This window comes from Oncorhynchus clarkii, chromosome 20, assembly GCF_045791955.1.
Source record: "Oncorhynchus clarkii lewisi isolate Uvic-CL-2024 chromosome 20, UVic_Ocla_1.0, whole genome shotgun sequence".
In the NCBI taxonomy this organism is placed as follows: Eukaryota; Metazoa; Chordata; class Actinopteri; order Salmoniformes; family Salmonidae; genus Oncorhynchus; species Oncorhynchus clarkii.
This window is the reverse complement of record NC_092166.1, coordinates 22,492,365-22,516,352: the sequence shown is the minus strand read 5'-3', so window position 1 is coordinate 22,516,352 and position 23,988 is coordinate 22,492,365. Positions and strand designations below refer to the sequence as shown.

The 23,988-nt window shown below is 42.0% G+C and overlaps 1 protein-coding gene across 3 annotated transcripts in view; it reads left to right on the top strand.

Moving 5' to 3' along the window:
- Positions 1-23,988, top strand: part of LOC139377331 (XK-related protein 4-like) — a 79,665-nt gene that overhangs the window by 34,826 nt on the left and 20,851 nt on the right. The window lies entirely within an intron of this gene.

Below are 23,988 nucleotides of genomic sequence, written 5' to 3'. Positions count from 1 at the left end.
TGAATACATATGCATGCACCACTTTTAATTTATTTTAAACAAGTAATTTTTAAAATTTCACTTAACCAATTTGTACTATTTTGTGTATGTCCATTACATGAAATCCAAATAAAAATCCATTTAAATTACAGGTTGTAATGCAACAAAATAGGAAAAATGCCAAGGGGGATGAATACTTTTGCAAGGCACTGTATGCACTGCTATTCAACAGCCACACACCTTTCAAGCTCACAATAGCAATAATGCTCTCCCTCTGATATACAGTACCAGTGAAAAGTTTGGACACACCTACTCATTCCAGGGTTTTTCTTTATCTTGACTATTTTCTACATTGTAGACATCAAAACTATGAAATAACACATGGAATCATGTAGTAACCCAAAAAGTGTTAAACAAATCAAAAGAAGCTAAAGCCATGACATAATTTTCTGGAATTTTCCAGAAAACCCCCAGTCCCCTAGGACCCCGTTCCACTAGCGGAAACCCTCGCCAACAGCCAATGAAATTGCAGGGCGCCAAATACAAATCAACAGAAATCTCATAAATTAAATGTCTCAAACATACAAGTATTAGGCACCCTTTTAAAGATACAATTCTCATTAGTCCAGCCACAGTGTCTGATTTTAAAAATGCTTTACAGCGAAAGCTCCACAAATGACTATGTTAGGTCACCACCAACTCACAGAAAAACCCAGCCATTTTTCCAGCCTAAGAGAGGAGTCACAAAAAGCACAAATAGAGATCAAATGAATCACTAACCTTTGATGATCTTCATCGGATGACACTCATAGGACTTCATGTTACACAATACATGTATGTTTTGTTCAGTAAAGTTCATTTTTATATCCAAAAATCTTATTTTACATTGGCGTGTTGTATTCAGTAGTTCCAAAACATGCAGTGATATTGCAGAGCCACATGAATTCACAGAAATACTAATTGTAAATGTTGATGAAAATTCAAGTGTTATGCATGGAACCTTAGATACACTTCTCCTTAATGCAACCGCTGTGTCAGATTTTTTTTTTTACTTTATGGAAAAAGCATAATCTGAGAACGGCGCTCAGCAAAAATAAATATCCGCCATGTTGCACAGTCAACATTAGTCATAAATAGCATTTTAAATATTCACTTACCTTTGATGATCTTCATCAGAATGTACTCCCAGGAATCGCAGTTCCACAGTAAATGCTTGTTTTGTCCGATAATGTCCATCATTTATGTCCATTTATGTCCAAATAGCTTCTTTTGTTAGGGCGTTTGGTAAACAAATCCAAAAGCGTGTTCAGGTCCAGTTGGACGAAAAGTTCAAAAAGTTATATTACAGGTCGAAGAAACTTGTCAAACTAAGTATAGAATCAATCTTTAGGAGGTTTTTATCATAAATGTTCAATAATGTTCCAACCTGAGAATTCCATTGTCTGTAGAAAAGCAATGGAACGAGAGATACCTCTCATGTGAAATGCGCGTGACTGAGAACAAGGCTGCTGGCAGACCCCTTAGTCAAACAGCTCCAATCCGGCCCTCCTTCACACGAGAAGCCTGAAACAAGGTTCTTAAGACGGTTGACATCTAGTGGAAGCCTTAGGAAGTGCAAAATAACCCATATCCCACTGTGTATTCGATAGGGTAATAACTACAAACCTCAGATTTCCCACTTCCTGTTTGGATTTTTTTCTCAGGTTTTTGATTTAATGACTCCAACCAAAGTGTTTGTAAACTTCCGACTTCAACTGAAGATACTAGATTTTACATGGCCACTTCATCAGCATACAAACTCTACACTTTCTCTCATTCCATTCGTTACCTGTACTAATGTATGAGGTGTGTGTGTGTGTGTGTGTGTGTGTGTGTGTGTGTGTGTGTGTGTGTGTGTGTGTGTGTGTGTGTGTGTGTGTGTGTGTGTGTGTGTGTGTGTGTGTGTGTGTGTGTGTGTGTGTGTGTGTGTGTGTGTGTGTGTGTGTGTGTGATAGATGCTCTCTAAAAGATGTCCTGTGCTATCATGCGTTTTGAAGACTCTCACTCACTGACTCCTCAGTGATAGTGAGGCTGCTGTGTGTGACTGTGGCTGTGTGCAGGCCAGTGAACAGTCTAGTGTGTAATGGTGCTCCTAGCACTAACCTACCCCCCTGTGTGTGTGTGTGTGTGTGTTCTTGGACGCACACTTTTCCAATATATTAAACTGTTATATAAAAAAATAATTCACATTTCTAAAAATGGAAATGTAAGATTGGACCAGTGTAAAGAAAGAAACTAGCACACCTGCACCACACTCCTTCCATTATCAACCAATAGCAGGCGAGTGACAGGGGCTCTGTCACTGCTGCAGTAGTCTAGTTTGCTGCTGTCACTTCTCGTTGATTGTCCCCAGGCGGTGTAGAGGCATGCCGAATCTCACCATGACAGTTCTACAGAGGTAGCTCTGGGTTTGATTATTCAGGCCAAGGCTTTGATGTTGATACATTCACTTCCTGCTAATCCTGCTGCTGCATTCCGACCTCCTCATGCCTGCCTTAAAACCACTTACCCCTACTTCTCACAGTAAACATGACTTACTAAGAAGGGTTCGGTCAATATGTGTATGTAGTGAATCGATAGGCCCTAGTGCTTATTTGATGGATAACGATGAGTTTTCATTGTGAATACAGTGCTAGGGGACGAAGCTCTTTATCTACAATAACAAATGACTTAAACAGAGTGCTGATTCTATGTGATTTTGTTGAAGAGAGAAGGTTTATTCCTTACCTAGCTGAGCCTGATTCACAAAATGCAGTCAACATACCTCAGCTGTCCCTCATATTTCTCGAAGCAATGTACAAGACACTGTCTGTCGTTTACACATGTCCAACAGTCCCCTTGACTAAAACCCATTATCAATTGCAACAACTTTTACATATTATCAAACGCAGCATACTGTAAATACAGTATCTCTCTCTGACATTAAAAGGAAATCTGGTGTTTGGGATTCCTCCCAGACCTAGTTTAATCCCTGTCTTGAGAAGCATTCATATCCCTCAAAGTTTGTCACCACCACGTCGCATACTGGTTAATAAACGCTGCATTCCCCCTAAGCCGTAAGGAGCCTGGAGAAAATAGTTGTGAGAGAAGCTTTGAATTGTTTGCTGACAGCCATATCCGTCTCAGGATGACACAAAACCACTATCTTTTAATTCATTTATTATTTATTTGTTTTATCCACGGGAAGGAGGGTAGTAAACTACTTTATTCTACCTCAAAAACATTGAATAAAACTATTTTTCTGGCAACCTCACCCTACTGTAAGTCTAGTTTAGTCAAGTCTTAGGGCTTTGACGATCATGGAATTTTGGATGGCTGTAATATGCCAGCCAAATGACCGTGGTCTCCGTAATAACCACTTAGTTTTTAAAAATAAAATGCAAATGTTTTCCTCTCTTAAAAATAATGGTTATGGCGGTTATTTTATTTTCATCACAGTCTTGATCCATAACCGTCGGTTACACAGTTATACGTAATTGGTCCAGCAATACTAAGGATGCAATACATTTCTCGATTGGCCATTTCAAAGCCATGGACAGCGCCTCATATGTTCCATGGTTCATTGAAAACAAACATCTATTGAAATGTTTCATCTCTCAATTATACGGTTCATGGAATTGTGTACTGCTTCCCTTGAACATCCTTACCTACCCTATAGCTACAGTTAAAGTCGGAAGTTTACATACACTTAGGTTGGAGTCATTAAAACTCGTTTTCAGTCGGTTAAGACATCTACTTTGTGCACAAGACAAGTACTTTTTCCAACAATTGTTTACAGATTATTTCTGTAATTCACTGTATCACAATTCTAATGGGTCAGAGGTTTACATACACTAAGTTGACCTTGCCTTTAAACAGCTTGGAAAATTCCAGAAAATGATTGCATGGCTTTAGAAGCTTCTGATAGGCTAATTGACATCATTCGAGTCAATTGGGGGTGTACCTGTGTATTTATTTCAAAAGAAATCAGCCAAGACCTCAGAAAAAAATGTTAGTGCTCCACAAGTCTGGTTCATCCTTGGGAGCAATTTCCAAACGCCTGAAGGTACAATGTTCATCTATACAAACAATAGTACGCAAATATAAAAACACCATGGGACCACGCAGCCGTCATACCGCTCAGGAAGGAGACGCGTTCTGTCTCCTAGAGATGTACGTACTTTGGTGCGAAAAGTGCAAATCAATCCCAGAACAACAGTAAAGAACCACAGTAAAATGAGTCCTATATCGACATAACCTGAAAGGCCTCTCAGCAAGGAAGAACCCACTGCTCCAAAACCGCCATAAAAATGCCAGACTACGGTTTGCAACTGCACATGGGGACAAAGATCGTACTTTTTGGAGAAATGTCCTCTAGTCTGATGAAACAAAAACAGAACTGTTTGAACATAATGACCATTGTTATATTTGGAGGGAAAAGGGGGAAGCTTTCAAGCCGAAGAACACCGTCCCAACAGTGAAGCACGGGGGTGGCAGCATCATGTCGTGGGGGTGCTTTGCTGCATGAGGGACTGGTGCACTTCACAAAATAGATGGCATCATGAGGTAGGAAAATTCTGTGGATGTATTGAAGCAACATCTCAAGACATCAGTCAGGAGGTTAAAGCTTGGTCGCAAATGGGTCTTCGAAATGGACAATGACCCCAAGCATACTTCCAAAGTTGTGGCAAAATGGCTTAGGACAACAGCGTATTGGAGTGGCCATCACAAAGCCCTGACCTCAATCCCATAGAAAATTTGAGGGCAGAACTGAAAAAGCGTGTGTGCGAGCAAGGAGGCCTACAAACCTGGCTCAGTTACACCAGCTCTGTCAAGAGGAATGGGCCACAATTCACCCAACTTATTGTGGGAAGCTTGCGGAAGGCTAATTTTTACTAGGATTAAATGTCAGGATTAAATTGTAAAAAACTGAGTTTAAATGTATTTGGCTAAGGTGTATGTAAACTTCCGACTTCAACTGTACAGCTACAGAATCCTCAGATTACCATCAGTAATATTCTGAATAGAACTGAATCCTGAATAGAAGTGGAGGTAGCAAGCTTGCTTGTTGTCGTTGTGGAGTATTCTCCAAATACAACTTTCAGGACTTTCGCTAAAATCAATCCAAATCCAATGTTTCGCATTTTTTTCTTCACTCTTTTCTATGTGTTGGTAGCACTGTTGATCATCTTCGGTCTGGGTGTGTAGCAAGCATGCGTTAGAGAGGTGATGAATGTTCCCAAACAATCTTTGGCAATAAACAGATATTGAGTGATAGATACCCTTACAGTGTTACAGCCAAGTCAATGGGGAATCTGTTCTTCAACATTGATCTATAGCTGGAGCAAGCTGTATTTAAAGTTGCACTATGCAGAAATCGCTCTTCCACTTCCTGGTTTCTAAAACTTTAATGGTTGTCCTAATTTCAGTTTTTGTGACAAAATAAACAAATATTGTGTGTAGATAATTATTGTACCATCTAAACCGGTGTGAAATATATTTTCCATAACCCCAAATATGGTTGTTTCAGCTGTTTGAAGCTGGAGTACAAAACCGAAAGTAAAAGGAAGCATATAAATAAAGCACATAGAACATATCTACTGCTTCTTAGACTTGCTTTCAAGTTGAATGATAGCTCTATAACTCACATTTCTATGTGAATTTGGTCAGGTCGCCCAAAAAGTTACATACTGCCACTTTAATTTAAACTGGAGGGCATCATTATATTTCATCCTGTCATGATGGGGCTCAACTGACTATGGGCCTGTATCTCGGTCTGTAGTACTCCTAATCACGGTCCTCCACTGATCTCAGATCATCTGACCCACGTCTATTCATTTTGATCCAAGAACTTTCGCTACTCGCCACATATGTTCAATTGATGTTCTGTTGTGTATCTTTGTTCCAAAGAAAACACCAAACACATTGCTTCTCTCTGTCGTACGACCATAACCCACACTCATATATCATGCACATAATACAGTATATGTAAGCTGTCTGGCGAAACTGGCAGCCAACTGCAAGTGTTTGTAGTGTTGTCACAATGCCAAGCCTGCCCGCGGAAATGATCCCATGGTGATAGCACATTTTATCAATGCGCTGCTGAAGGGCACTTAGTGTTACGCCAGGCAAAATCCACCCAGGGAAAGTGCTTACAACAAGGAAATATTGTATGCCAAGTGCCTTATGACCATCTAAGGCCATCTCCTCAATGCCTTCTCACAGATTTAATTTTCAAATACTTTATCGACAAGGGAACTTAATTTCATGTCCCATTAGGTTTATATTTAATGAGAATGAAGTGGAGTATTGATGATATTTCGGAGCGTAACCTTATATGGCCTTTGAAGCTTAAATGGCTCTGCTGCAAGGAAATATATGGGCAAAAGAGTTGGAAATTGAAGCAGAATCTTTAAAGCAGTATGTTCCATTTGCCAAACGTTTCATTGCCTTTGTCTCTACAAAATGTCAGTAGCCTTTATCTATCATTTGTAATTAGACTATCAGTCATGTAGACAGAAATGCAGCATTTGAACAGGTATAATGAACATAAAGGGACCAATTTGTCTTAAGACACTCAGTATTAGGAGTTTTCCCCCTGGCAAAACAAACTGAGATATTCCTATAAGAGAGACCTATTTGGCATGCTATATGCTTATGATTGTTGTTTAGACGATGTATCAATCAAAATATAGTTCCATTGATCCAACAGGACTAAGTTGCCTACAGTGTCACTTTGTGATGGATGGACCTTGTGGAGGAGCACTGGGCACAGGGACCAGGCAGTGATGGGCCTCCTGTGCCAGACTGGGACATCATCGTCTGGGATCGATGGTCGCAGACCGCTGCTGTAATGTCCCCCAGGGAGGGGAGACCAAGGAGGGAGGGAAGGGGGATGGGGAGGGACAGTGAAATGGACAAATGGAGCGGACGGACCAACATCCTCCAGGGGACCAATCCCTCCCATCCTCTTGAGCTGCTGTAATTTCCCCCAGAGGAGGGCCTCAGCGCAGCCTGTGTGCCGGAAAGGGAGGGGAGACAGAGGAGGGAGGAGAGGAGGGAAGGGAAGGGGGATGTTGGAAGAGCAGTGAAATGGCCAATGGGGCGGACTGACCAACATCCTCCAGGGGACCAATCCCTTTCATCCACTTGAGTCAGCCACTCCAGCACACACACATGCGCTCACATACATATGCACACACACACACACACACACACACACACACACACACACACACACACACACACACACACACACACACACACACACACACACACACACACAACATATGACCACTGTAATGACAATGACGTTAGAATGAGATCAGCCCTCGTGGGTGGCCCCATCCAATCACATCTTCTGTCACAGCCGATGGACAGACACCACAACCTGATGTATGAAAATACACTCTGTTTAAAGACGTGCACATCAATGTCATTGTCACCGTATCACTGGTTAAAATCCTGCAGACAGTATTGAATTTGTGTCGACCTTTGTTGTGCCAGGACAGGAGGGGAAATAATCAATTTTACTTTGGAACGTATTATCTTTCAACAATGAATGGAATTTCTTTGTCTCTGGATAGATTATCTATTAGATAAGCTGCACAGCAAGTATGTACTTTAGCTTGTTCTTTGGCTATGATTGCATTTCGTCAGCCTTTTTAAGATAAATTATACTTAGCAATACATGTACTATATAGACACTGCATGATGTCTTTTATTAAAGACCAACGTTCCTTCGCAAGGTAGTATATCGATACTTAATGTTTGGAGGGCAGCACTACATGTTATGACGGAACTTGTTCAATGAAAGATTGATTGCATTATTTTATTACAATACCTGTCCTCAGCCACCCATTGCAGCGCAGGCACCAAAAGGTGTTCTCATCCCTTTAATCTCTATCATTACCATCCAGAGGAAGTGAATGGCTCTGATATCTCATATCTGTGATTATAATGATACTTCAAGAGGAATCAAGTCATTCTGTCTGGGGTTAATAAGCATTTTTTATTCAGTTGACCAGCCATAAGCACGCACAAAAAAACGCCAGTGTCCATATTCATACATGACTGAATGTTAAATGCATTATACTGTACCAAGCATGAAGATATTATACAGTAGGCCCTTTGCGGTTGGTATTTCCATTTGGATATAATAACACTCAAATCCATTAAATGCACTTCATGTAGAGTGGAAATCCTGGCTTTAAATGCATCATTATTGTGATTGAGTTAACAAAGGTTCATGCGATGGATTTGGATAATTAAGGGTTGGAATATTAGAATATATGTACTGCGGCATACAAAACAGATGCTCTCAGTGATTACAAACATTGAACTCTTGAGTCCAGTAGTACTCATAAGTCACATGGGATACAGAGTAGTTAGCCTATATCATATAGTGTTTAATGTAGTCCTATTGGAAGATACTCAAATTAGCTTTAACCAATAGTTATTAGTTAGTGGCAAAATCAGGAAAGATGGAAGAAACAATGATTTGTTTTCTTTGGTTTCCAAACTAAGATTCTGCAGTTTGCGCCAAAATCTCTCAATATACCCAAGCTATTTGTCATGAAGCCAGTTCCACAGTTACTGATTTGGGCCATCTGTTACATTGCTTTTGTGATACATTTCCCTCTGGTTTTAGGTGTCATTGCTTGCACAGCATAAAAGTGCTTTTCAGGAAGGGCTGTTTGCCATAAATGCTTCTAATGGAAACTGTGGGTGTCTCTACTTGACCCTGAGAACCTACTTTATGTAGTGTTATCTGTAATGGCTTTACAGTACAGTACTACTACCACAGGCATTAAGCTCCTCTATTTACTACTGTATATTCTATCTCTGCCTGAATTTTAACTGGAAATTTTTATCTTCACCAATCTTCTAAGTGTCAAATCTACTCTGTTATGGCCTAGAAAATAAGAAAAGACGTTAACCTTGCGTAGTGCAGACAGGCAGGCTTGAACAGAACGGCTCTCGTGAGAACATCTTTGGCTCCTTGAGGGTGAATCTCAGAGGAACCACAGGAGAGAGGGGGGCTTATGGCCGCTGGACATGCCTGAATGTCACTACGGTCTGAATGTAATCTAGGTTACTCATGTGTGCATTGCTCTTGGTGCATATGCCATGTGCACACTGCCCCTCGCACAGCCAGCCATTTTGTTTCAGGGATTTTAATTGGAATGATAACATGGAGAGAGAGGAGAGGGTTTTGGAGGGAAATTCACAACCACACATCTCCTTTAATGGCATAAAATACTACCGCAGAAAGAAGAAATCTCAAATCTGTATCAGCTGAGAATCGTTATGGTTGAATGATGTCATGCTATGTATGTATATATTTACTTGTGTGTCTCTTCAGCTGCAATGACATAGACATACACTGAAGGAGCACAGTAGCTGTACAGAGTGATAATGTGGCCCATACTGTATAATGATGATGATTGTGCTCCAGATGTGTGCTGAATCACACATAGTTCACACTCAGCAGTCTGGGCCTGAGGGGACAAGCTCACCATGTGCCTAATGAGGGACACATTAACTGGGGAGGAAGGGGCCTTATACAGCTGTGTGTGTGTGTGTGTGTGTGTGTGTGTGTGTGTGTGTGTGTGTGTGTGTGTGTGTGTGTGTGTGTGTGTGTGTGTGTGTGTGTGTGTGTGTGTGTGTGTGTGTGTGTGTGTGTGTGTTGAATCACTGTGTCCAGGATGAAGACTGATAGTGGCTGGGCTAGGCTGTTGAGCTAGGCTGGGCCTCTATCTGCCTCACTGGAGAGTGTCAGTCACATGCCGTGCTCTCTGAGTACAGTGTAGACTGAGTTTTACGCGCTGTGACATAGCAGTGACATCCGTGGGTTCCGGCATGCAGCACAGCCTGACAGAAGCACAGGCAGCCTAGCCAGCTCTCTGACTGACAACATGGCTGCCTGTGGCTTCATGGCTACTGCCTCCTCCTCCTGTTTGTGGATGAGACACATTTGGACAAAAATGAAAATGCTGCAGACTACTGATCTGGAATACTGGTGGGAATAGTGTTAAGAATTATTCATCATGGGCAGGAGGCAGGACTGGACTGGGCTGCATGCTGAGGAGGCTCTGCCTCTGGCTATGGTTGTGGCTCCAGACTGCAGTGTGTGGAGAGTAGTAACAGCACCCCATAGCCCTGCCTGTCTGTCTGATATGGGCCTCTAAGGGCCAGGCCCAGTGGAACCAAGAGGGCCACACACACACACACACACACACACACACACACACACACACACACACACACACACACACACACACACACACACGCCACTTCAAAGATGAGTAGTATTAGAGGTGCAGTATTTCTGTGGTCTTCTAATTGACTGCAGTGGTCACAGTCTCTTTGTGGTGTCTCTTTGGTGAATCTCTCTGTGATATTCTCTGATTGACAATGAGAATGCAGTAATTAGCAGGTTCAGTTGGTCAACTGTGTCCCGGTGAAGCTATGATTTACTGTGAGATATTGACAGTCCATCCACGTTTCTCCTCCTGGCAGTATGGCAATGTAGTTGCTGTGGTTACCAATCAAAATGGTACCATTTGACTCAAGCCCATGTTGGTATTTGTGATGTTTGTTTGCTGTCTCCTCTATGTTCCCACAAGGGTTTTGAGTGGATGCATGAAATCGTGCCTAGGGATCACTATATAATCCACTATAGACACACAGACGTCTAGAGAGAGGACACATGCATGCACCTGATGGTGATGGTGGTGCTTATCAATGTGCTTAAAGAACAGGTGTTTTCTGGCACTGCAGCCTCAGCCTATGTTCCAAATGGCACCCTATTCCTTTTATAGTATACTTGCCACATTTCAGGCTTCAAACATAAAGATATAAAACTGTATTTTTTTTGTGAAGAATCAACAACAAGTGGGACACAATCATAAGGTGGAACGACATTTATTGGATATTTCAAACTTTTTTAACAAATCAAAAACTGAAAAATTGGGCGTGCAAAATTATTCAGCCCCCTTAAGTTAATACTTTGTAGCGCCACCTTTTGCTGCGATTACAGCTGTAAGTCGCTTGGGGTATGTCTCTATCAGTTTTGCACATCGAGAGACTGACATTTTTTCCCATTCCTCCTTGCAAAACAGCTCGAGCTCAGTGAGGTTGGATGGAGAGCATTCGTGAACAGCAGTTTTCAGTTCTTTCCACAGATTCTCGATTGGATTCAGGTCTGAACTTTGACTTGGCCATTCTAACACCTGGATATGTTTATTTTTGAACCATAGATTGTAGATTTTGCTTTATGTTTTGGATCATTGTCTTGTTGGAAGACAAATCTCCGTCCCAGTCTCAGGTCTTTTGCAGACTCCATCAGGTTTTCTTCCAGAATGGTCCTGTATTTGGCTCCATCCATCTTCCCATCAATTTTAACCATCTTCCCTGTCCCTGCTGAAGAAAAGCAGGCCCAAACCATGATGCTGCCACCACCATGTTTGACAGTGGGGATGGTGTGTTCAGCTGTGTTGCTTTTACGCCAAACATAACGTTTTGCATTGTTGCCAAAAAGTTACATTTTGGTTTCACCTGACCAGAGCACCTTCTTCCACATGTTTGGTGTGTCTCCCAGGTGGCTTGTGGCAAACTTTAAATGACACTTTTTATGGATATCTTTAAGAAATGGCTTTCTTCTTGCCACTCTTCCATAAAGGCCAGATTTGTGCAATATACGACTGATTGTTGTCCTATGGACAGAGTCTCCCACCTCAGCTGTAGATCTCTGCAGTTCATCCAGAGTGATCATGGGCCTCTTGGCTGCATCTCTGATCAGTCTTCTCCTTGTATGAGCTGAAAGTTTAGAGGGACGGCCAGGTCTTGGTAGATTTGCAGTGGTCTGATACTCCTCCATTTCAATATTATCGCTTGCACAGTGCTCCTTGGGATGTTTAAAGCTTGGGAAATCTTTTTGTATCCAAATCCGGCTTTAAACTTCTTCACAACAGTATCTCGGACCTGCCTGGTGTGTTCCTTGTTCTTCATGATGCTCTGTGCGCTTTTAACGGACCTCTGAGACTATCACAGTGCAGGTGCATTTATACGGAGACTTGATTACACACAGGTGGATTGTATTTATCATCATTAGTCATTTAGGTCAACATTGGATCATTCAGAGATCCTCACTGAACTTCTGGAGAGAGTTTGCTGCACTGAAAGTAAAGGGGCTGAATAATTTTGCACGCCCAATTTTTCGCAAGGCACTGTACCTTTGAACAGGGCCCATAGGGACATGGTCAAAGAAGGTAGTGCACTATAAATGGAATAGGGTGCCATTTGGGAAGCATCCTGTTATGTTACTCCATGGTGAGTCTATCTCCCAAGTCTTGTAGCCCGTCTCTGTCAGACAGCCTCAGAGCCCGGCTCTGTCAGACAGCCTCAGAGCCCGGCTCTTTCCACCTCAGTCTCCCCCATAAAAGCAAAGGCTTGTTCCACTGACCAGTCACCTTTCTCCAGCGACCACTAGCAGGTCAAGTGCTCTCCAACTGTAAAAGATGAGTTTCACTAAATGCTAGAGTGTTGTATAGATAGAATTTCTAGTGAAAATGTCTCGGTGGCTTGATTTCACATAATAAACCATCACATACATACATACATACATACATACACACACACACACACACACACACACACACACACACACACACACACACACACACACACACACACACACACACACGCACAGGCGGTATAAAGTTATCATAGCTGTTGGTCTCTGGTCTGGCTCTTTTGTAGGTGAATCACAGGACCCAGTGCTTGGAGAATAGATAAGGCTTTGGCGTCAGAGAGATACAGTATATTGGTGAGGAGAAAGTGCGTACGGGCGTGTGCGCACGAGTATGTGTGTGTGTGTGACATGTCAGTAAGAGCAGGAGTGTGTATGTGCGGGGGAACTAGGTAATAACCACACCGGGCCACTGATGGGAGGGAGGGAGGGAGGGAAATGAGACAGTGATGAAGGGGACAAGGCTGGACCCTACAGTATGATGCCAGAGTGATGTGAAGGATAGAGCCATTGGGAGAACAACTTTGTCACAGAGAGACAGAACAGAAGAGCCATTGCCACCGGCCCCAGAACCCACAGAGAAACTGCACAGAGCCACGGAGGGAGTCGACAGGCAGGACAGAACAGAGCCAGTGAAGGAGTCAACAGGCAGGCAGAACAGAACAGCGCTAGATGCCCAGGCCAGTAGCATGACTAGGAACAAACTGGATGCCCTTGTGAGACAAATTCAAGTAGGACCTCCTCGGTTTAGAAATGTTTTCTCCTGTGTTGTGCCGAATGAGCACGATCATGGTTTACAGACGATGAGAGACATCGAGAGACAAGTGTTCGATAATGCATTTGCGCTATTGTGTTTGAGGGAATTGTATCTGTGTTTGATAATTGTTTATTCTGTGTTTCAGGGACTGATAGAAACATTAAACAGACAACTAGATGGTAATTGTGTGACTTGCTTCAAGTGGCAGTGGATAGGATAGCCTGAACATTTGAAAGTTGGTTTGGTGTCTCTAGTTTGAACGGTTCAAGAGTTACTGTTGGCGGGTTATTTTATTCTATTTTATGCTAATTTATGTAGTTATACTGTAGTTAAAGTTTTAAAGAATTTGAAGTTAGGATAGCCTGAACATGTTGGTTTAGTATATCTAGCTTGAAGCGTTCAAGAGTTACTGCTGGTGTGTTTGTTACGTTCCCCAGTTTCTGTGTTGTAGTTTGTGTATTTGAGTGTGTGTTTCAGGAGATGGCTTCCTGAAACCCCCCAAGCAGCTGATTAGTCGACTCCATGGCTAATTGGAGCTGACCCCACCCCCTCAAGTTACAGCTGTATCCCATTAGACTCCTTCTGAAGCTATATATGTTGGTTGTGTTCTCAGAGAGAGAAGATGGCAGAAAGATCATTGCTGAGAGAGGAGGCTGATGGCGATATACTGTGTTGGTTGTTCTCAGAGGGAGATGATTAGTGTGTCCTGTATTGGTTGAGTGAGAGTTGATTGGTTATGTCTGTGTGTCAATAGGACGCAGTGTTTTGATGATTGAAATTGTTTGTGTTATTCTGTTTCATTTGTACCCGGGGGGGAAGGGGAAGGCACCTAGGGAGTGCTTAGGCAAGAGGCCCGCGGGCATCCATATACCCGTAGTATATTCACTGTCTAGGCACACTAGGTAAGACCTGGGCGGACCACTCCCTGTATTTTGGTGGTGCTAAATGGTGGTGCTAAATTAGGTAAGTAGTGGGTAGGCAGGTTCGATAGGAGAGGGGGCTTTGAGATTTACTTTCTTTGCTTTGGTTCCGTCACAGCCCCTTTTCCCCATATTACCGTGTGAAGGAATAAATTCCTAGTAAACGGTAAATTCTCTGCCTTTTGTCATCCTTACTCGCACCTACATTCCATACCTCTTTCACTTCACGGGGAGTTGAGTTGTAGCAGGGTGTTGCGTTCCCTCTTCACAGAGGCGTGCGTAACAGTGTTATTTTATGCGAGTGTAGCATATATTAGTTAAAGTTGATAAAAGGTTGTGTCCAGTATGAAGTTAGAGGTACTCTATAGGTATCTGTAACAGATACCAATTGACTGCCCGCCATTGTGCTAATGCAAGTTAGTATTGGCTCGTGAAACTACCTCTAACTTCCTTAATACTGGACACAGAGTATTAAAAATGGTATCCAAGAGTTAATTTGACTGGGGAAGTAGATAAGGGCCTCATTGCCAAAATCCAGAAGAATCCCTTTAAAGTATGAAAAATGTTTTTATCTTAAACACTGTAAGAGGAGTAGCCTTGTAAAGAATAATGACTAAAAGTCAGAAATCATTTTCACAATATCTAATGTGGCTGCTGTCACAAGCCACATTAATAATGAAATAGTTGCTTGTGTCACAGCAAATGCAAATCTCTAAGAAATATACAGTGAGCTCAAAGTATTGAGACAGTGACACATTGTTTGTTGTTTTGGCTCTGTACTCCAGCACTTTGGATTTGAAATGATACAATGACTATGAGATTAAGGTGTGGAATATCAGCTTTAATTGGAAGGTATTTTCATCCATATCGGCTGGACCGTTTAGAAATTACAGCACTTTATGTACACAGTCCCCCATTTCAGGGGACCATAAGTATTTTGACAAATTCACTTATGTGTATTAACGTAGTCAAAAGTGTAGTACATGGCCCCATATTACTAGCGCGCAATTATTACACCAAGCTTGTGACTCTACAATCCGTAACCATGGGTGTAGGAGCTAACAGACGTTTTTAGGAGTGTCTTAGGAAATCCTACTGATTTGACATATGGTGAGCCAAAGTTCTGAGCCTCACAAAGTCAGTCAGTCAGTCACATAGTCCTGCGTGGTGCCTGTCATAATCACTTTCTCAGGCTGGTGCAATTTGGACAACGTCAGTGTTTGTTATGAGAACAACTTGGGGCATAAGCCCTGTCTGTGCTGTAGCTCAGCCCTTCCCTCTAACATAGACGCAGGTCTATTTTGTGTGTATTCACCTATTTGAATGAGTGTGTATATTATGGGTTTCTACACAGGCAGGCATGTTGTGTGTACAGTAAACTATGGGCCCATCCACAGGCATTGTTGCTCTATGCACGTTTCTTGAGCCACTCTTCAGACTGGCATTGGCTGAGCTGTAGAAATAATCCCATTTCAGGGAAGGAAGCGCAACATCTGCCTAATCCCATTTAAAATGCCGATTATCACCACACCATGCAAAGCCCTGGCTCTCCACTGCAGTATTAACATCATCCAGAGGCCAGTTACCCATCCAGTTATCCATCCAGTTATCCATCCAGTTATCCATCCAGTTATCCATCCAGTTACCCATCCAGTTACCCATCCAGTTATCCATCCAGTTATCCATCCAGTTATCCATCCAGTTATCCATCCAGTTATCCATCCAGTTATCCATCCAGTTATCCATCCAGTTATCCATCCAGTTATCCATCCAGTTACCCATCCAGTTACCCATCCAGTTACCCATCCAGTTACCCATCCAGTTATCCATCCAGTTATCCATCCAGTTACCCATCCAGTTATCCATCCAGTTATCCATCCAGTTACCCATCCAGTTACCCATCCAGTTATCCATCCACAACCAGCGCTGCGCATACTGGGGGGCTTGGTGCTGTGGATGATATGAAATAGGTAGTTAGTTACCATGAGGGGGAGATGTTTTCAAAGGAAATTAGTCATAAGCAAACAAATGATCCTACTGATTCAGTACTGCAGTATTATTGGCTTTTATGGTATTGCACAGTATTTCATCATGGTAGTATCCTGGTTCAACCTGGAAGATTAGCTTTGTTTTTTTATCATGCGAGAACATGTGTGGTAATCTGGGAAGATGATCTCTGGGTTAGCTTTGACAATGTGGAGGAGCAGTGAGTGAGTGAGGAGGGATAGTGTCCTGTCTGTCTTCATGACCGTGTTAGGGGGGTGGGATGGGGTGCATCATTATGTGGTTCAGGGCCTGGAGCCCATTCAGTGAGAAAGTCGGGCAGGAAGATCCCACTGAGACTCTGCTGCTTCCCCAATGCAGACCTGGACCTGGACCAGCACACACACACCTGCTTATCCACTGGCCTGAAGACAGAGACAGACCTCAAGCCCATGAAGGGATGGGATCTTCTGCGGTGTTTATTGTTGCTGTTATTTGTGTGTAGTTTTTTTATGTCCAGCTTTTGGGCAGTAAGTGAAGTCAAGATATTTGAAGCATTCCTCTTTTGATTGATCAATCTTGAATAGGTCGGGCCTCCCGGGTGGCACAGTGGTTAAGGGCGCTGTACTGCAGCGGCAGCTGTGCCATCAGAGTCCCTGGGTTCGCGCCCAGGCTCTGTCGTAACCGGCCGCGACCGGGAGGTCCGTGGGGCGACGCACAATTGGCCTAGCGTCGTCCGGGTTATGGAGGGATTGGTCGGTAGGGATCTCCTTGTCTCATCGCACACCAGCGACTCCTGTGGCGGGCCGGGTGCAGTGTCCGCGCTAGCCAAGGTTGCCAGGTGCACGGTGTAGCCTCCGACACATTGGTGCGGCTTGCTTCCGGGTTGGATGCGCGCTGTGTTAAGAAGCAGTGCGGCTGGTTGGGTTGTGTATCGGAGGACGCATGACATTCAACCTTCGTCTCTCCCGAGCCCGTACGGGAGTTGTAGCAATGAGACAAGATAGTAGCTACTACAACAATTGGATACCACGAAATTGGGGAGAAAAAGGGGTAAAATTAAAAAACTTTAAAAAATAAAAAAATTCTTGAATAGGTCATTTGATCATTGACAGCGCAGGACGGAAGTATCCTTGTGGTTTGCATAATACTTTACCACTATCATAATCATGCTTGTCTGTAGATTTGTAGAGCTTCCATGCCAGACATACTAAAGTCTAATAAAGTCTAGTGCATTCAGACCCCTTGACTTTTTCCACATTTTGTTATGTGTAGATTCCACACCAATCTACACACAATACCCCATAACGACAAAGCGAAAACACCTTTTTGCAAATGTATTACAAATAAAAAACAGAAATACCTTATTTACATAAGTATTCAGACCTTTTGCTGTGAGACTTGAATTTGAACTCCGTTGCATCCTGTTTCCATTGATCATCCTAGAGATGTTTCTACAACTTGATTGGAATCCACCTGTGGTAAATTCAATTGATTGGACATGAATTGGAAAGGAGCACACCTGTCCAAATAAGTTCCCACAGTTAACAGTGCATGTCAGAGCAAAAACCAAGCCATGAGCCTCCAAGACAAGATTGTGTCAAGGCACAGATCTGGGGAAGGGTACCAAACATTTCTGCAGCATTGAAGGTCCCCACAAATACAGTGGCCTCCTTCAATCTTAAATGGAAGAAGTTTGGAACCACCGAGACTCTTCCCTAGAGCTGAGTGCTCTTTAATTACTTGTTCCTTTTATTTCTTATTCTTATTCATATTTTTTACTGCATTGTTGGTTAGGGGCTTGTAAGTAAGCATTTCATGGTGAGGTCTACACCTGTCTACGCGCATGTGATTAATACAATACAATTTAATTTGTTTCTTTATTTTTGCTATTTTGTACACTGTAGATTAATAGTGAAGACATCAAAACTATGAAATAACACACATGGACTCATGTAGTAACCAGAAAAGTGTTAAACAAATCAAAATATATTTTATACTTGAGATTCTTCAAATAGCCACCCTTTGCCTTGATAACAGCTTTGTACATTCTAACCAGCTTCATGAGGTAGTCACCTGAGTGCATTTCAATTAACAGGTGTGCCTTGTTGAAAGTCAATATGAAGAATTTCTTTCCTTCTTAATGCGTTTGAGCCAATCAGTTGTGTTGTGACAAGGTAGGTGTGGTATAATAAAGATAGCCCTATTTGGTAAAAGACCAAGTCCATATTAGGTTCTCTTCTCCATACATCTCTGTAATAAGAACGTTTGTGAAAGAAGCTTTTTAGTTATTCTATAAAATAATTGTCTAAAGGACAAAGGAGGTTAGATGCTTGGCTTGTACCTAAAGCAATGGTTGGAACACTTGTTTTATAGCTTATTTAAAACACAACACTGCATCTTTTGATGGGGTTTTATAGAGCAAATGCTCCAATTAGAGAGACCCCAAAGCAAGTATTATGGTAGATCCCATTGTCACAAATTGGCTGTCCTTGCTGTCCTACTGTAGTACAGGCCAGTGGTTGTGATGAGTGGCTTCCTAAAGGGAGAGGCAGGTAGTTGTTGAGGGGATAAGGGCCTCTTTCCTCCTTCTCAGGAAATGAATGGAGGAAATGAACTAGCATGATGAAGTCCCCTAGATTTCACCTTCTATTGAGAGACAAAGAAGTGCTCAATTTGCGTGTAGCTGGATTCATCATGGGTAAGCTTGGTGGCAATATGTTTCATGAGTTTAGAGATGATAAAATACTGTAGTCTTGTTGTGAGGAACGATGTGATACTCAGGAATTAAATAAAATCCATTAGTTTACATCATTGTACAAACATCAAAATAAAATCATTAGCTCAAAAAACATCCTAGGGAATATTTTCACTCAGTAACTACAACCATTGTAAACAAAGATGTATGATCGCTAAAGACTGACACGAAGCGTGCCTAGTTAAATAAAGGTTAAATAAATAAATGAAATTAAATAAAAAATGTATGTCATAAAACAAGGGGCTGGCATGGATTTGCCTGACCCATTTAGTGCAAGTCATTGTTGGTTCACCTCTCTGTTGCTTGTGAGTGCGAGTATGCTGCTTTGGTTGGCTGGGTGCCTTGGTGGGTCACGGGGATAATGTGTCTGTGTGAGGCCCCCAGAGACACCCTGGGAATGGGTAATCTGGCACTAGGGCTGGCAGGGTCATATACATTAGGGAACAGTTAGCAAAACTTTTTAAAACGTTCTTCAATCAAAAATGGAAAACATTGGACAAGTTGGACAAGTATTGGGCAAGTTCAGGTTGTCCCTCCCTGTTTCAGTACTTCTATCTTTCATTTGTTGCCAAATGAATACAACGCAGGTGCCAGTAGGCAGGGCCTCTGTTGGAAACTATTTCCAGGGCCTACAGCAACTGCTTCCTGACAAAACAGCCAGTGTAACAATTCACAGTCTGGCATTTCAATTGGGCCATATTCAGTCATTGACCTTTAGCAATGACAGTCAACCTAGTCAGAATTGTTGTTTATAGATCAAATTTCCCTAAGCATCCTGTCTTCAGGGGTTGTTTTGAAATGGGAAATGGGGTTCTTAGAAACCTCTGAAGTGTAGTTACCATAGTGATCCTTAGCTGACCCCAGAGACTTTAAGACAATAACAGAGTCACAGAAAGTTGAACTCAGCTCGCAAACCTTGAATTCATATCAATGAAATGCATAATGCTCACTGTTTGTATTTGGTTTTTACTAGAGAAACATAAACACGGTATGTTCACAGGTGAGAAGTTGTGATAAGTACAAATCGATAAACAAAATATACAGTCGGAAGTTTACATACACTTAGGTTGGAGTCATTAAAACTAGTTTTTCAACCACTCCACAAATTTCTTGTAAACAAACTATAGTTTTGGCTAGTCGGTTAGGACATCGACTTTGTGCAACAGAATGCATTTAGCAGTAAGAGGCTGCCTGCTGTTGTGTTGTGTTATCCTGTGTGTTAGGTATGCCTAAGGATGCACATGGAGTTGGTGTGAATTATGTAGTGCTATTGCAGTTGATCCTGTGAATACTGACAGAGTGTGGCAAGAAACAAACACAGAGACAGTGATGTCAATTTAATAATGTCTTGATAAACACTACCGTTCAAAAGTTTGGGGTCACTTAGAAATGTCCTTGTTTTTGAAAGAAAAGCACATTTTTTGTCCATTAAAATAACATAAAATTGATCAGAAATACAGTGTAGACATTGTTAATGTTGTAACTGACTATTGTAGCTGAAAACGACTGATTGTTAATAGTATATCTACAGTTAAAGTCAGAAGTTTACAAACACTTAGGTTGGAGTCATTAAAACTAGTTTTTCAACCACTCCACAAATTTCTTGTTAACAAACTATAGTTTTGGCAAGTCGGTTAGGACATCTACTTTGTGACACAAGTCATTTTTCCAACTATTTTTTACAGACAGATTATTTCACTTATAATTCACTGTATCACAATTCCAGTGGGGTCAGAAGTTTACATACACTAAGTTGACTGTGCCTTTAAACAGCTTGTAAAATTCCAGAAAATGATGTCATGGCTTTAGAAGCTTCCGTTAGGCTAATTTACATAATTTGAGTAAGTTGGAGGTGTACCTGTGGATGTATTTCAAGGCCTACCTTCAAACTCCGTATCTTTTTTGCTTGACATCATGGGAAAATCAAAAGAAATCAGCCAAGACCTCAGAAAAAAATGGTAGTGCTCCACAAGTCTTGTTCATCCTTGGGAGCAATTTCCAAACGCCTGAAGGTACCTTGTTCATCTGTACAAACAATGGTACGCAAGGTACGCAAGGTCCACACCGCCGTCATATCGCTCAGGAAGGAGACACATTCTGTCTCCTAGAGATGAAAGTACTTTGGTGGGAAAAGTGCAAATCAAAGTGCAAATCAATCCCCGAACAGCAGCAAAGGAACCTTGTGAAGATGCTGAAGGAAATAGTTACAAAAGGTATATATATCCACAGTAAAACGAGTCCTATATCGACATAACCTGAAAGGCCGCTCAGCAAGGAAGAAGCCACTGCTCCAAAACCTCCATAAAAAAAGCCAGACTATGGTTTTCAACTGCACATGGGGATAAAGATCGTACTGTTTGGAGAAATGTCCTTTGGTCTGATGAAACAAAAATAGAACTGTTTGGCCATAATGACCATCGTTATGTTTGGAGGAAAAAGGGGGAGGCTTGCAAGTCGAAGAACACCATCCCAACCATGAAGCACAGGGGTGGCAGCATCATGTTGTGGGGGTGCTTTGCTGAAGGAGGGGCTGGTGCACTTCACAAAATAGATGGAATCATGAGGGAGGAAAATTATGTGGATACAGTGCCTTGCGAAAGTATTCGGCCCCCTTGAACTTTGCGACCTTTTGCCACATTTCAGGCTTCAAACATAAAGATATAAAACTGTATTTTTTTTGTGAAGAATCAACAACAAGTGGGACACAATCATGAAGTGGAACGACATTTATTGGATATTTCAAACTTTTTTAACAAATCAAAAACTGAAAAATTGGGCGTGCAAAATTATTCAGCCCCCTTAAGTTAATACTTTGTAGCGCCACCTTTTGCTGCGATTACAGCTGTAAGTCGCTTGGGGTATGTCTCTATCAGTTTTGCACATCGAGAGACTGAAATTTTTTCCCATTCCTCCTTGCAAAACAGCTCGAGCTCAGTGAGGTTGGATGGAGAGCATTTGTGAACAGCAGTTTTCAGTTCTTTCCACAGATTCTCGATTGGATTCAGGTCTGGACTTTGACTTGGCCATTCTAACACCTGGATATGTTTATTTTTGAACCATTCCATTGTAGATTTTGCTTTATGTTTTGGATCATTGTCTTGTTGGAAGACAAATCTCCGTCCCAGTCTCAGGTCTTTTGCAGACTCCATCAGGTTTTCTTCCAGAATGGTCCTGTATTTGGCTCCATCCATCTTCCCATCAATTTTAACCATCTTCCCTGTCCCTTCTGAAGAAAAGCAGGCCCAAACCATGATGCTGCCACCACCATGTTTGACAGTGGGGATGGTGTGTTCAGCTGTGTTGCTTTTACGCCAAACATAACGTTTTGCATTGTTGCCAAAAAGTTACATTTTGGTTTCATCTGACCAGAGCACCTTCTTCCACATGTTTGGTGTGTCTCCCAGGTGGCTTGTGGCAAACTTTAAACAACACTTTTTATGGATATCTTTAAGAAATGGCTTTCTTCTTGCCACTCTTCCATAAAGGCCAGATTTGTGCAATATACGACTGATTGTTGTCCTATGGACAGAGTCTCCCACCTCAGTTGTAGATCTCTGCAGTTCATCCAGAGTGATCATGGGCCTCTTGGCTGCATCTCTGATCAGTCTTCTCCTTGTATGAGCTGAAAGTTTAGAGGGATGGCCAGGTCTTGGTAGATTTGCAGTGGTCTGATACTCCTTCCATTTCAATATTATCGCTTGCACAGTGCTCCTTGGGATGTTTAAAGCTTGGAAAATCTTTTTGTATCCAAATCCGGCTTTAAACTTCTTCACAACAGTATCTCGGACCTGCCTGGTGTGTTCCTTGTTCTTCATGATGCTCTCTGCGCTTTTAACGGACCTCTGAGACTATCACAGTGCAGGTGCATTTATACGGAGACTTGATTACACACAGGTGGATTGTATTTATCATCATTAGTCATTTAGGTCAACATTGGATCATTCAGAGATCCTCACTGAACTTCTGGAGAGAGTTTGCTGCACTGAAAGTAAAGGGGCTGAATAATTTTGCACGCCCATTGTTTCAGTTTTTGATTTGTTAAAAAAGTTTGAAATATCCAATAAATGTCGTTCCACTTCATGATTGTGTCCCACTTGTTGTTGATTCTTCACAAAAAAATACAGTTTTATATCTTTATGTTTGAAGCCTGAAATGTGGCAAAAGGTCGCAAAGTTCAAGGGGGCCGAATACTTTCGCAAGGCACTGTATATTGAAGCAACATCTCAAGGCATCAGTCAGGAAGTTAAAGCTTGGTCGCAAATGGGTCTTCCAAATGGACAATGACCCCAAGCATACTTCCTTAGTTGTGGCAAAATGGCTTAAGGACAACAAAGTAAAGGTATTGGTGTGGTCATCACAATGCCCTGACCTCAATGCTATAGAAAATGTGTGGGCAGAACTGAAAAAGTGTGTGCGAGCAAGGAGGCCTACCAACCTGACTCAGTTACACCAGCTCTGTCAGGAGGAATGGGCCAAGATTCACCCAACTTATTGTGGGAAGCTTGTGGAAGGCTACCTGAATCAGTTGACCCAAGTTAAACCATTTAAAGGCAATGCTACCAGATGCTACCAAATGCTAATTCAGTGTATGTAAACTTCTGACCCACTGGGAATGTGATGAAAGAAATAAAGCTGAAATAAATCATTCTCTCAACTATTATTCTGACATTTCACATTCTTAAAATGAAGTGGTTATCCTAACTGATCGAAAACAGGGAATTTATACTGGGATTAAATGTCAGGAATTGTGAAAAACTGAGTTTAAATGTATTTGGCTAAGGAGTATGTAAACCTCCGACTTCAACTGTAAGTATTCAAACACAGTCCTTTCAAAGTGGTGTTGCATATAAAGCCCCACAGTGGCGATGTCATACCCATAAAACCTAGCGGTGAAACAGGGAAATGGTTCCAATCATTTTTCTATCGTTCATTTTGTCCAATGGTTATTTTAGAAACACTTTAAACAAGGGCTGTGTTTCGTGCAGGCTTACACTGGCGTGACGTGTTGATAACTATGTACATATGTTTTGGACAAGGGGAC